This window comes from Rattus norvegicus, chromosome 8 (genome assembly GCF_021556685.1).
Source record: "Rattus norvegicus strain SHRSP/BbbUtx chromosome 8, alternate assembly SHRSP_T2T, whole genome shotgun sequence".
Classification (NCBI taxonomy): Eukaryota; Metazoa; Chordata; class Mammalia; order Rodentia; family Muridae; genus Rattus; species Rattus norvegicus.
In genome coordinates this window covers 62,393,624-62,406,765 of record NC_141541.1, presented here as the reverse complement: position 1 = coordinate 62,406,765, position 13,142 = coordinate 62,393,624, and the positions used below count along the sequence as shown (strand labels likewise).

General features: G+C 44.2%; 1 pseudogene; it reads left to right on the top strand.

The window, feature by feature from the left end:
* The first annotated feature begins 12,239 nt into the window (after positions 1-12,239).
* LOC134480171 (large ribosomal subunit protein eL43-like) lies at positions 12,240-12,935 on the top strand (annotated as a pseudogene).
* The last annotated feature ends 207 nt before the right edge of the window (positions 12,936-13,142 follow it).

Genomic DNA, 13,142 nt, shown 5'->3' with positions numbered 1-13,142 from the left:
GGGCCATATTGAATGAATCCTATTTTTTCCTTTCTTTTTACTTTTATTGCATAATTGGGACACCAGGACAGGTGGGTGGGCCTTGCTTGTTGAGGCTTCCAGAGCCCAGGTTTTGTGCCCCAAATCCTGCTCACTGGTAGGTGCCCTGGCAAAGGCACCCAGCTAGATTAGGGTGGTCTTGTAGGAGCATGCTGAGACCAGGAGCTGCCTATGAGCATAAAGAGAACAGAAAGCCCTGGACCCATTCTCCATCCCAGCCACACTCTGAGCAGACATTAGAGAGAGATTGATGCAACAAAGAACAGCACTAAACTTAAAAACAGTAACCTCAAAAGTCTGGGAATGATGACATCAATGTTTCCTTTCTTAGAGAGTCCTAAATGTTCATTTTCCAGACCCCTAAGATTAAAAACTTGCAAACAAGTTCAGCAGAAGAAAGAAAGAGGCAATGGACCATTCCTCGTACTAAAGAGAGTCCCAAAGGCTGATCAGAAGGTCTTGGAGTGTTTCTGGCAGGAAAAGTCATTCACAGGTTGGCAGTTCCTGAAGTCGTAAAGATAAAAAGAAAATCCTTCGGTCCTCCAGAAAGGGAATACAAATTGCTCACAGAGGAAGAAGGGTCACGGAATATATATTTTTTAACAACACTCAAAACAGAGAAGAATGGCTAACTGCGGAGACCAGTGAATCTCTAGAATTCTGTAGCAAGACCTCATCTCTATCAGAGTGAGAGGAAAGGAAAGGTAGCAAAGAAAAGGTACAGGCAGGATGATATCACAGGCAGGATGGTGGCACAGGCAGGATGGTGGCACAGGCAGGATGATATCACAGGCAGGATGATGTCACAGGCAGGATGGTGGCACAGGCAGGATGGTGGCACGGGCAGGATGGTGGCACGGGCAGGATGGTGGCACGGGCAGGATGGTGTCACAGTGGAATGGTGGCACAGGCCTGTATTCCAAACACTGGGGATGTGGAACCTGGAGGATGAAAAGTTCAAGGTCATTCTTATCTACAAATTCTTATCGAATTTGAAGCCAGCCTGGAATGCTTGAGATGCAATCTCTAAAAATCAAATAAAACAAAAACAAGCAAAAGGAAGGATATTATCCATCAGGGGGGAAACATGGTAAGGTGAGTGCTAACCAAACAATAATTATCTTACAGAATTATCTTACAGGCTTCAGGATGCAGGGTGAAAAGATGGAGGGGGGAAGTGGCAAGGAAGGACCCTGTCAGTTGGATTTAGATGGATAATAACAATGTAACTCATAAGTGCTAAATATAGAAGAGGAATATTCGAGGAAATGCTGTCAGTAGCCTGAAACTAGAAATGCCAAGGAGAAGGGGGTGCTAAGAGTTTCCCAGGGGTCTCCTGTTGTTGTGGAGAGTAGGAAGTGCCTGTGGTGAAAGGGCAGGAGGGAGTAGGGAATGTGGGCAGAGTTTTTACCTTCATACTGTGAACAAATCCCGAGTCTTGTTATGAGTGACAAAGGAGAGGCCGGTTCACAGAATTGAAAAACAGAGCTGATACCTCAAAGAAACGAGAGAAAAAATGGAGCAATCTAATCAATGTAATGTCCATGTGGGATGAGTGAGTTAATGAATTCTAAGACAGAAGGACAGTAGCTCCGGTGCAGTGCTACAGGTTTGCAATGGCAGCACTTGGGAGGCAGAGGCAGGAGGATCATGTAAGTTGGAGGTCAGTCTGCTCTGCATAGTTTTCAGGACTGCGTAGCTCCACCCTTTCTCTAAAAGCAAAAGCAAAATAAAGGTGGAAAAGTTGTAAAGGAGGGGAAAAACAGATACCAGATGGGCACAGTGGAAAGAATCACAATATTAATATCCACCAAGGCAAGAATCTGAGGTTGGGCGCGCTGAATTAGAAGGGCTATATAATGATAACTTCCCATGAAGCTGTGGTCATTTGTGTTAACACTCAACTGTGCAACAACCACAAAGCCACTAACAGCTCCATCTTATGTCCCCTCACAATCCTTCCTCATGTTCTCTCCCATCCAGCCCCATGAGTAGAACATACTCAGACACATATGAAGACTCTTGTAAACAAGATTCCATGTCGCTATATTTTATCCTTCTGGCTTAGTATATATCCGTTTCTCTGCTGAAGCATCTTGCACTCTATCCCCACAGGAGGTAGGGATTTCCCTGAAATGCTGCTGTGTTCTTGCCTTACTTCTGCTCCCAGAGAAGAATGCCTGCTGCCTTCATTTCATCTCTGCAAAATGCCTGAGATTAAAAAAAAAAAAAAAAAAAAAAAAAAGCAGTGCTAAGCATCTCCCGTCTAATGCCAACTACTGAAGGTGAATCGTGAGCCTTAGGGAACATTCCAGATTAAAATCTCTACAAGGAAAGAACGTCATGTGCCCCTCTCTCCCTTTAGCCAGCCTGCCTGCCTCAGCCAGCTCCTTCACTGACCATCCCACATGCTCTCCAAGGGCATCTCTTTGTGGGGAGGCCGGGTGCTCCAGGGATGCCAGAGGCCTATGGATCTTTTCCTCATTTTAGAAAATTGTCACAGGTCACTTAATGCTGCCTTCTGCACTCTTTGCTTTGCCTCTTGGATTTCCATCTGCCTTGGTCTTTTCCTCACACTTAACTGGTATATAATTTTGGTGGAAAACTAGAAGATGTATCTTGAGGGCTCCCTTAAAAAAAACTCCACCTATTCTAAATGCCATGCATTCATTCTGAGGGTTGCTGTGTTTCTGGTCTCAACTCATTCATTCACATTTATCCCTCAACTCCCAGCCAGGAACTGAGCCCACCTGCCTAGTTAATTCACAGGGGGATTCTGTGCTAAATACAATGGGCAGAAGGACAGGGCTACTTGTACACTCTGAGACTTCAATGCTTTTCAGCGTTTTCTCTCTTCAGTGTCTTTGAAACTTAACTTAAAAGTTAGCATGCCAAGCAATGATTTTGTTGCATTTTTATGGACAGATCCCATCATAGCTTATTCTTATTCATTCTCCCACACTACCCCACCTTTTGAGCCTAGATCCCTCCATGTAACCCAGGCTGGCTTTGAACTTATAATCTTGCCTCAGTTTCTGAGTGCTGAAATTTTTTCCTTGATAGCCCTTCCCATGTTGGCCTTTAGGACACTACTTCCCCTTATTTTTTTCTCCTCCTCTTTCTCTGGCCTTCTCTTCCTCCCCAGCCTCCTTTGTTTATGAGCCTTCATTCAGTCAGTTCTCATGTTTTCCATGGTGGGAGTGGACATTGTTTCTTTGTAGATGTCCACCACTGACTTCATCAGCTTCCAAAGCTTCAGACCGTCATTTACCTGCCTAGGGTGCAAGTAGTTTCTCTGAGCTCTAAACCCGAGGCCAACTACTAATGCATGGTTTCTTTTGAAGGCTACGGAGGCCACAAACTTGACGTGTCCAAGTCTCTCCTCAAGTCCCCTATTGCATATATATATATATATATATATATATATATATATATATATATAGAGAGAGAGAGAGAGAGAGAGAGAGAGAGAGGGAGAGAGAGAGAGAGGGCAAATCATTGAATTGATAGATGAAAGTACCATTTACTTCTTCATCAACCTATTGGTAATAGCAGATTTTGTTTCATATTTTATTCATGATTTTTTTCAATCACATATGTGCATGTTCTCTGTTTGATGTCCATCCCTCCCTGCCTTCTTACTTAATACAGGTCCTCATCATCAGTCAAGCAAGTTAATGTAAGATTTTCTGGTGTTTTCCTTGCTCCCAGGCTGCTAGCTTGTGCAGTCTCATTTGGGTGGTTGGTCCACGTGGTATGTTTCTTGTGCAGAGCTGACCATGTTGCTCTTTTGATAACAAACAGTATTTCAGCAGCTTCAGCTTCCCATTCCTTATAAAGTGCAAGCCAGGCTTTTCTGTTTGGCTCCCACAAGGTTCTTTGTGACACAGCCCCTGCCTATTTTACTTACTATAAAATATATTATATCTTAGCACTCCTGCTAAGATGCATCTCAGACATTGGCCTCCCAGATCCTGATGTGCACTTGCCGTGTAGTAGAGATTCAATAGTTCTGAATGAATGGCTGTGATGAGGTGGAAGAGCTTTGCCACATTTTCGTTTGAGACTTTTCTTGACCATGGATTTTCCCACTGACAGGGAGAGGTTGGTTTTATACCCAGCACTCTTACTGCCCAGGATGAGATGAGGCTTCCTTGAGAAACGTTCTCTGTCTTGGGTGGATTTGAGGGAGAGTCTCCACTTCTACTTGCCTTATAACATTTCCCGAACACCACTGGAAATGGCCTTGTCTATCTTCCTATTACTGTGGTGTACTGGCTGGTTTTGTGTGTCAACTTGACACAAGCTGGAGTTATCACAGAGAAAGGAGCCTCCCTTGAGGAAATGCCTCCATGAGACCCAGCTGTAAGACATTTTCTCAACTAGTGATCAAGGAGGGAGGGCCTAGCCCACTGTGGGTGGTGCCATCCCTGGGCTAGTATTCTTGGGTTCTATAAGAAAGCACGCTGAAAAAGTCAGGGGAAGCAAGCCAGTAAGCAGCACCCCTCTGTGGCTTCTGCATCAGCTCCTGCCTCTAAGTTCCTACCTTGTGTGAGTTCCTGTCCTGACATCCTTTTGGTGTTGAACAAGCAATGTGGAAGTGTAAGCTGAATTAACCCTTTCTTCCTCAACTTGCTTCTTGGTCATGAAGCAGGTTTTGCTTCAGGAATAAAAACCCTGATTAAAACACATGGTCAGGGAAATTGCTTCTACTAAAAAGTCCCTTTCTGTTTCACAGGAGGCCCAAGCTTGAATATCCAAGTGATCCCGGAAAGAAGCAGACATTCCCAGATCTCAGAGGATGTCTGTTGGTACCCCTGCCCCAGACTACTTGCTATTGCTTGGTCCTGCTGAGTCTAGGGTGGACCAAGCTGTACCCCACTGATACTATCAATGCTCAGGTTATTTAGGGTGGACTAAAATCTGTAGAGTTGGAGATCAGAAGGCAGGGAAGTGCAAGAATCCTGGCTCAGACTTGCATTGGAGTATGTCATTTGGGGTTCTTCAGAGCCCAGAATCTCAAAACATATAGAAAGAGCTATCCCTGTAGGATGGACTTGAACTCCCAATCTTCTTGCCTCTTCTTCCCAAATGCTGGTGTCTGTTTTCTACCTAACAGCTTGCCAGCTGAGCCTTTCTAGTGGTGCTTTGGTCTTTAATCAAAGACTTCATTAGTCCTGGCACTTGACTGATGCGCATTGAGCATAGGCAGCAGAGTTCTAGACTGTCACATTGTGCCATACACTACCCCATGGCTTCAGAGTCAGGCTGGATAGGTGGTAGATGAGGTGTGAATTCTACAAGTAATTTTGTAAAGCAGGATGTTAGATAACCGAGGCTTTTTAATGTCTACTCAAGCCAAAAATAACTTCAGATGGTTAGTGGTATATACAAAATAGTTGGGTACACTATCGATCTGGGGGAAACAATACTATAACCGGACCCAAATAAGTCTATAACTGAGCAAAGTACAGTTTGCAGCTGATTAAAGAAATGATGTGCTAATGTGTTCATGATAGACTGACCTAGAAACTAACACTTGAGCTTTCAGGCTTCTTCCATGGGCTTCTCCAGGACCTCATGCTTGTCAGATGACAGTACTACTGCTATGAAATATAATGCAGTCAGGGGGCCAATATAATGTTATGAAATATCATGCAGGCCTGAGCCAACGTGTACCCCTGAGAAATTACGCCATGTAACAGATCTGGTGTAAAGGGGATTTATTGGGAGAGGAGAGGGGAATGAGGCCCTGGGGAAGGGATAGAGGCCAGCGAATGGACGTGTAGACAGGAAGAGAGCGGGGGAGCAGAGCCATGAGGAGAGAAAGGGAGGGGACACATGTGGGAAACAGAGACAGGGAATACAGAGAAGGTGGGGGAAGCATGCACATGGGGTGGTGGCAGTGGCTCCCTTTATTATTTGCTCACACTGGGGGCACTAGGCAGCAGCAGCCACAAGTCATGACATAAGAAGCTGCTAGGTCCCTGAGAACAGGCTAGTGGGTTTGCCTGTACACTAACAACTACCCTGCCCTTTCATACTCAAAGATCTAGCCAATAGACTTAAGGAAGGGTGTTTTCTATGATACATCTCTATTCTATTTCATAAATTGCGGTTTAATTAATTAATTAATTAATTAAATTTATTTTTACACTCCAGATTTTATTCCCCTCCAAGTCCACCCTCCAACTGTACCACATCCCATATCTCCTTCCCCCCAAACCCCTCCACCCAACCCCACCCCTGTCTCCACAAGGATGTCTCCACCCCACCCACTCCACCAGACCTCTAAACTCCCTGGGGACTCCAGTCTCTTGAGGGTTAAGTGTCTCTCCTCTCTTCCCTCTTTCCTCCTCTGTGCCCACCTGTTCTTGAGATAGAGTCTCTCTGTGTGGTCCAGGCTGGCTTTAAACTCACTGGGACCGTTGGGATTGTAGGTGTGTCTTCCCACATCCAGATTGCTGTACACAATGTGTGGGAAGTGTGTGTGTGTGTGTGTGTGTGTGTGTGTGTGTGTGTGTGAGAGAGAGAGAGAGACAGAGACAGAGACAGAGACAGAGACAGAGAGACAAAGACAGAGACAGAGAGAGACAGGGAGAGACAGAGAGAGAGACAGAGACAGAGACGGACAGACAGAAACTGATTGACATTCCTTTTGGGGGGAGAGAAAAAAATGTTTTCTTTCTGTATTTATTCTTGGTACTACCTGGAATTTTGTTACTGTTTGCCTCTGATTTGTGTGAGAATTGTTCTTGTTTTTGTTTTGCCAAAGGTCAATGTTCCATTATTTTTTTAAACTTGCCAGTCTCAAAAGATGGTGAGGTCAGACTCCAGTCAATGAAGAACAAAGGAAGTCACCATCTACTTAGTGGTACAAACTCAATGTACTTCCTGTCCAGTCTGAGTGTTGGTCAGGTTGGGTCTCGTAGAACCCTCTGCACAAGGTACACCTTGCAGAACTTCCTTCTCTCTGTCCTGTGTCCTCTGTGGTGTACAGATCATTATTCATCCATTTCCAACTTGAGTTTCTCCAGGCCACAACATCCCTTCCGTTTTGGAGTTAGCATCCTCTAGAGTCTGTAGGCCTGGTAGAAGACATGGTGGACACTGAAATGGATTTTCACTTAGCATTCACTCTACTGACCAGTTATTCGTATGTTTTTTTAATCATTTAATTCTTATGTTCATTTAGTTGAAATTGTATGGACAGTTAACATATAAGCAGCTTTCTTGGTTCTTATGGTCAAGCTCGTCTGTTTTATTGTTATATCATTCTTTATCATAGACTTGGATGAACAAACCACCAAAACCCAAGCTTTCAAAGCGTGTGTGGGCTGAGTTTCATGTGTTGTTTATTAGCAAGAAAGATAACTGGACCTGACACAGTTTGGGTTGGCACAAGACCTTTTCTGTCACACAGGCTGTGTAACTTAATCAAAATGAGGGTTAATTAACACGCCAAACCTTCTCTTCTTAGTGATCCAGTGACCTCTAAACTGAATGTTTCGTTTGCTCTCGTGTGTTTGTTAGCATTAAAACTCATTAGGGATGATTTGTTATCTATAAAGCCTAATGGTAACTAAGAATATCTAGGACAATTCTGAGAAGGCTATGGCTTCATTAATCCCTGGAAATGACCAAAATGCCCATATTTACCTAAGTAGAAGACTGTCCTCCTTGGAGGGGGAGGGGGCTGAAGGGCAAGTGTTGGGAATAGCCCATCTATGTATGCCTAATTTTAAAATAAGGCCCAGTCTGTCATGTTGCTCAGCAATTGACAGGGCCGATGAATATTGTCAAGGAGGGGCATATCTTTATATAGGTTAAAAGTCAGGGGAGGGCGGAGGGGGCGGAGCTTCCTGTTTCCTGATTCTATCCATAATGTAAGAAAGCCTCAGCATTCCCTGCTTCCTGTTGCCCCAGGTATTGTCTTGTGGTAAAATGTAACCTGTGGTATTCGGAAATTCATTTTTTGTTGTTAGAATTTCACGTGGTCCGGGATGGTGTTTTGCTTTCTATGTAGCTGAGGATGACTTTGAAGTTATGATCCTCCCCAATACTGGGACTACAAACTTGTAACAACACTCACAGCTGGAGTGTTTTCTTAAAGGGAAAAACAAGAAAAGACCTCCATGTTGGTCCAACGGCGTCAGGTTTCTTTGTGGCGAGTTTGAGCGTGGGTAGAGTTGGAAGGAAAGTGTTGGGGGCATCCCTCTCCCTGCTTCTTCTCGTTGGGACTTGTGGGTGTCCTCTTGGAGCTTAGATAGAAATGATGCAGTATTGGGGTGGCAGACATCCTCTAGGGAGGGAGAGAGGAGGAAGGCCACAGGTCTGTGGGCATGGGCATTGGGATCTGTGTGGAGGTGTTCAACTTGTAAGCGCTTTCTACATTACCTTTTAGGGGAAGGTCAGAGATTCACCATCATTTTATGGTCATAGAAGTGAGTTTGAGAAGAAGCCATATAAATTTCCCAAGAGCCCAGACTTGGAGTGGGGGAAGTAAAGCACACCTCATTACACAGTTCTGTGTGGGAACGCTCTTGTGCTGCTCAGAGGGCTCAAGTCCCTCTCCTTAAAGCTACTTTTTGAGGGACTGAGTTAATATTTTCCCCCATGGGGCATCCACATTTGAATTCTTCTGGAAACTCTCTAGGGAAACACGACTACTCCCTACCTCATCATGGCTAGGTACTTCTCAGAAGGCAGGAAAAGGTAAGGAAGGGCTGGAGAAAAGCAAGACATGGTAGGCAGCTCTGTGTTCTGGTTTTCTCCAAAAGCATGGCAAATGTGCCCAGACTGAGGAGAGAGATAGGCTGCTGGGGCTTGGGGCCTATGGAGGCTTGGCTGGATTCCATTACCCATCCCCCTACTCTCTAAAAGGCTGTGGATAATTGACTTGACTCCAGACTTAAGGTCAAGGGCTTAATGACTGAATTTGTTTGCACTGCACAGATCCTGTTGCTACCCCAGAATGGAGACTATGAATCATGCTTAGCAGCAGGGAGTTAGGGACAAAAAGTATTGGACTAAGAAGTTTTGGTTAGCAACTGCTATATCATGATGCCCCACACACCAAAATTCCTGGTTCATATCTCTCACAGCCTTTGTTGTTTTACAAAGGCCTATAATAATGCCAGAGTACTTTGGACACACTTTTCTTCTTTTGCCTTCAACTCATTCCCTGGACTCATTGTGCAAAGGGAAGATAGTATTATGAAATGGATTTTTCTAGCACACAAAGTAAAAAAAAAATAAAAAAACTTACATAAAAATGGTCTTTGATTTATCATAAAAGGCAGAATAAGACATTAGTTGTCGGGAAGAGACACAGCCAAGTCATCGTGTCTTTCACTACTGCTAGGATTATATTACTGTGGGTGATCAATGAGACTGACAAAGAGCTCGTAGCAAGTGTTTGAGAGAAATTCCTTAAGAGGAAGTGTCATTAGTTTATAGAAAGAACTGATTGGATTCTCCCACATATTGGAAAAGGAACACCAATTCCTCACCCACCTAAATTCTACAGTGAAGCAAATAAGTTGGGAAGACTGGCTATAAGTCAGACAAAATAAGCAAAGTAATTCAGAGCCCATATACTTCAGTTCAAAAGTCAGAGTTGTGTGCAGTCCTTACGGTATTAGATCTTGCTGTATCTTTTAATATAATTACTGACTCTCAGAATGCAGAAATAGTTGTTTTGTACATAGAAACTGCTGAATTGATTCAATAATTCAGAACTAAATTGTTATTTATGAAACTGTAATAGGCAATCAGAAATAGAACTATCCATTGTATATCACCCATATTTGATCTCATACAGGCTTACCAGATGTGTTGGCGTGAGAAAAATGAGGAAACTAATCAGTTATTAATAGAGAATGTGTTAGAAGCTTCAAAATTTTATGAAAAACACCACGTTAACAGTAAAGACATATGTATATGTATATATATATACATATATACACACATCTCTCTCTCTCGCCATATATATACTTGGTCTTTGTGTAACCAAACTCCATTGCCTACTAGAAGTAACCCTAGGGCATCAACAGAAATGGAATCTGGCAGATGGATGTATTTCATTTTGTAGAATTTGGAAGGCTAAAGTTTGCACATCATACCATTGATATGTACTTGGGGTTGCAATGGGCAACCGCATTGAGTTCTGAGAAGGCTGATTCTGTAATTTCACATTTACTGGAAGTCATGGCTATTGTGAAGATACCTGTACAAGTTAAGATTGACCATGCCCTTGCATATAATAATATAAAGCATATGATGGGTAAACCACACAATCCTATAGGATAAGCCGTCACAGAAATCACACTCTAAGACAGATGCTTAGAAAACAAAAAGGAAGAATAAAATCACCCAGAGATAGACTAAATAATGGTTTGTTAACTTTAAGTTTTCCAAATATTAATGAGAAAAAAACAGTAGCCACTGAGAGACACTGAGTTAGAGAAAAAAACAACAACAACAACAACAAACAAATGGACGAAAATGTAGAATTAAATTAGCCTGTATACTCTAAGCATGTGTTGACGTCAGAATGCAAGCCTGCAAAAGTTTTGCCTTGGGAACACAGAATATGTTTTGACAGGAGGTTGAAAGCTGTGGATACCATCAACACATAAAATGACTACAGCTGACCAGGAGAGGTCTCCTGAAAACATTGCCCACTGATCTGAAAAGCGTTTGGTTCATTGAAAATGTCTCTGTTCATAATTTTTCATTAAACACAGCACGGTTATTGGCTTAAAACAGAAAGGGGGAAATACCGTGAGAAGTTTAGTTTCTTTTAAAACATAGAAATGTTATGGGAACATGTTTTTGCTTTATTCCCAGGTGTGGATATGGGGCTGCTTCAGATTGTCTACAGCAGCTGACTATGATTTGGCCTCATGCTCTGGCACAGGCTTGATTTTGCCTGCTGAAAATAATTTTTGTGTGACACTTGGAACCCTGGGGACTCGGTAGGGTATATAAGTGCAAGAGCCCTGAGAGAGGAGTGGTGGCTGCTGCTCCTCCTGTTGCTGCTGTTGGTAGCTGCTGGAGATATCCTGACTGTGAAGATCAGAATTTCCCTAAGGAACTCGACGCCCACAATCAGCAGGAAGCAGTTTAACAATATCAATACCCGTTTTCCCTGCTAGCCTTCTTTTTTTCCTACCCAGTGTAGTCCCTAAGCGACATGCCGAAGAGCTGTCAAAATGGGGACACCTGTCAAAAAGGTGGCACCTGTCAAAACAAGCCACAACTTTCCCCCTTCGCTTGCAACCGTCCCAGGAGCTGTCCATGGTGGCAGCACTTCCTCCCCCAGCTTCCCCCAAGCTGCTCAGCCAAAGCTGCCTGAGGCTGGGAAGCACTTCCCATCCTAATCCATGGGCCCAATACAGGGAAAGGTGGGTGAAAAAGCCACCAATCCATGAGCAGAAAAACCCACCAATCCCCGAGCTTCCCACAGGCCCCCATCAATCCCCTGAAAAGCTCTGTCCCCTAAGAAATCCTATATAAGCCCCACCCTCTGCACGATTCCCTGAGGTCATCTTCTGTGAGCAGAAGCAGCCATGCCTGGATTTGTCTCTCCAATAAATCTCTTGTGAGATGTGCTGCCTGGTGTGACTCTCTCATGAGAAGAAGCCAAGAATCAACAAAGGGAAGAAGCAAAGAAGTGGAGTGGGACTGAGGCTCCCGAGCTCCTCAGTGAGCCGCTCCGGGGGAGCTGCAGCACCTCTGCTGAGGAGGCTTCCTCTCAGAGCTGTGTGGTTCCCGGTCTCTCATGTCTCAGGACACCCTTCCACCGTGATACCTTCCCCCTCAGAGCTGTGTGGTTACTGGGCTTTTGAGTCCCTGGACACCTTTCCATCCAAGCGGGAACACTTACACCTAATTTGTTAGGGGGTTGGAAGGGCTGAGGGTGGAGAAAGGTGGTAGCAATAGGAACCCGGAAAGTAGCCAAAAGTCTAGCTACACCCCCACTATAGGCCAGGCATTGTGATTTCCATTTTACGCATGGGAAAATCTGATGTGCAGTCAGTGCAAACAACCTGCAAGAACCGCTGTATCGAGATCCCATGGCCGTTCAGGACAGAACGGGGTCTACAGCACAAGCTGGCTCTAGCTGTCCTTGTCCTGACAGAGGCTGAGCGTGTGCGTGCACTCTGATATTCAGAGTCCCAGAGGCCCTTCCCACACACCGCCTGCTTAACCTTGCTAGATGTGTCAATGTGCAGCACTGCAATGTATGAAGCATGTGGGGCATGCCTTCACGAGACTGCCGTAGCTGGTGAAGAAACCTTTCGTAATACCAATCCAGTCGCCTATGACAAACTCTAAGCTGTGAAAGTTGAACGAGAATCATCCAGCATGTCTATATGGTTAACAGTAAGCTGTGGTCAGTTCTGTTGGCCACGCCAGGGAAGGAGAGTGTTTGTAAGGATTTTGTTTCCACATCTGACGGAGCATACGCTAGAATCTTCTTGGATCTGCTTATCTCTTCATTGTAAACACAATTATCATTTCTCACCTGATGTCCTGGTGCCTTAAGAGTTAATTCCGAGCTCTTCGGGCTTGGGCTTCGGTTCCAGCGACATGGTTAAATGCAGCAAGAAGGTTGGGATTGTCGGGAAATACGGGACCTGCTGTGGTGACTCCCTCTAGAAAATGGAGAATAAATTGAAACCGGCCAGCATGCCAGAGTACACTTGCTCCTTCTGTGGCAAGATGAAGAGGTGAGTCATTGGCATCTGACACTGTGGTTCCTGCATGAAAATGATGGCCGGCAGGGCCTGGACCTACAACACCATCTCTTCAGTCACCAGAAGTCTGCCATCAGAAGACTGAAGGAACAGAAAGACCAGCAGAAGCGATGCCCTCTGAGACTTGCCTAGCCTGCAATAAATGGGTTAATTCATGTAAGAAAAAAAGTTGCTTCTGAGAATGGGGATGTTGGTTTTAAGGGAATGGATGAATATTTTGTTAACAAACTAAAATCTGCTAGAATTTAGGTTAAGTTTATTATATCTATAGTATAAAAACATGAACATTCTGACTTGACTTTGATGCAGGAGGAAGATATTGCGCTGAGACACTTAAGG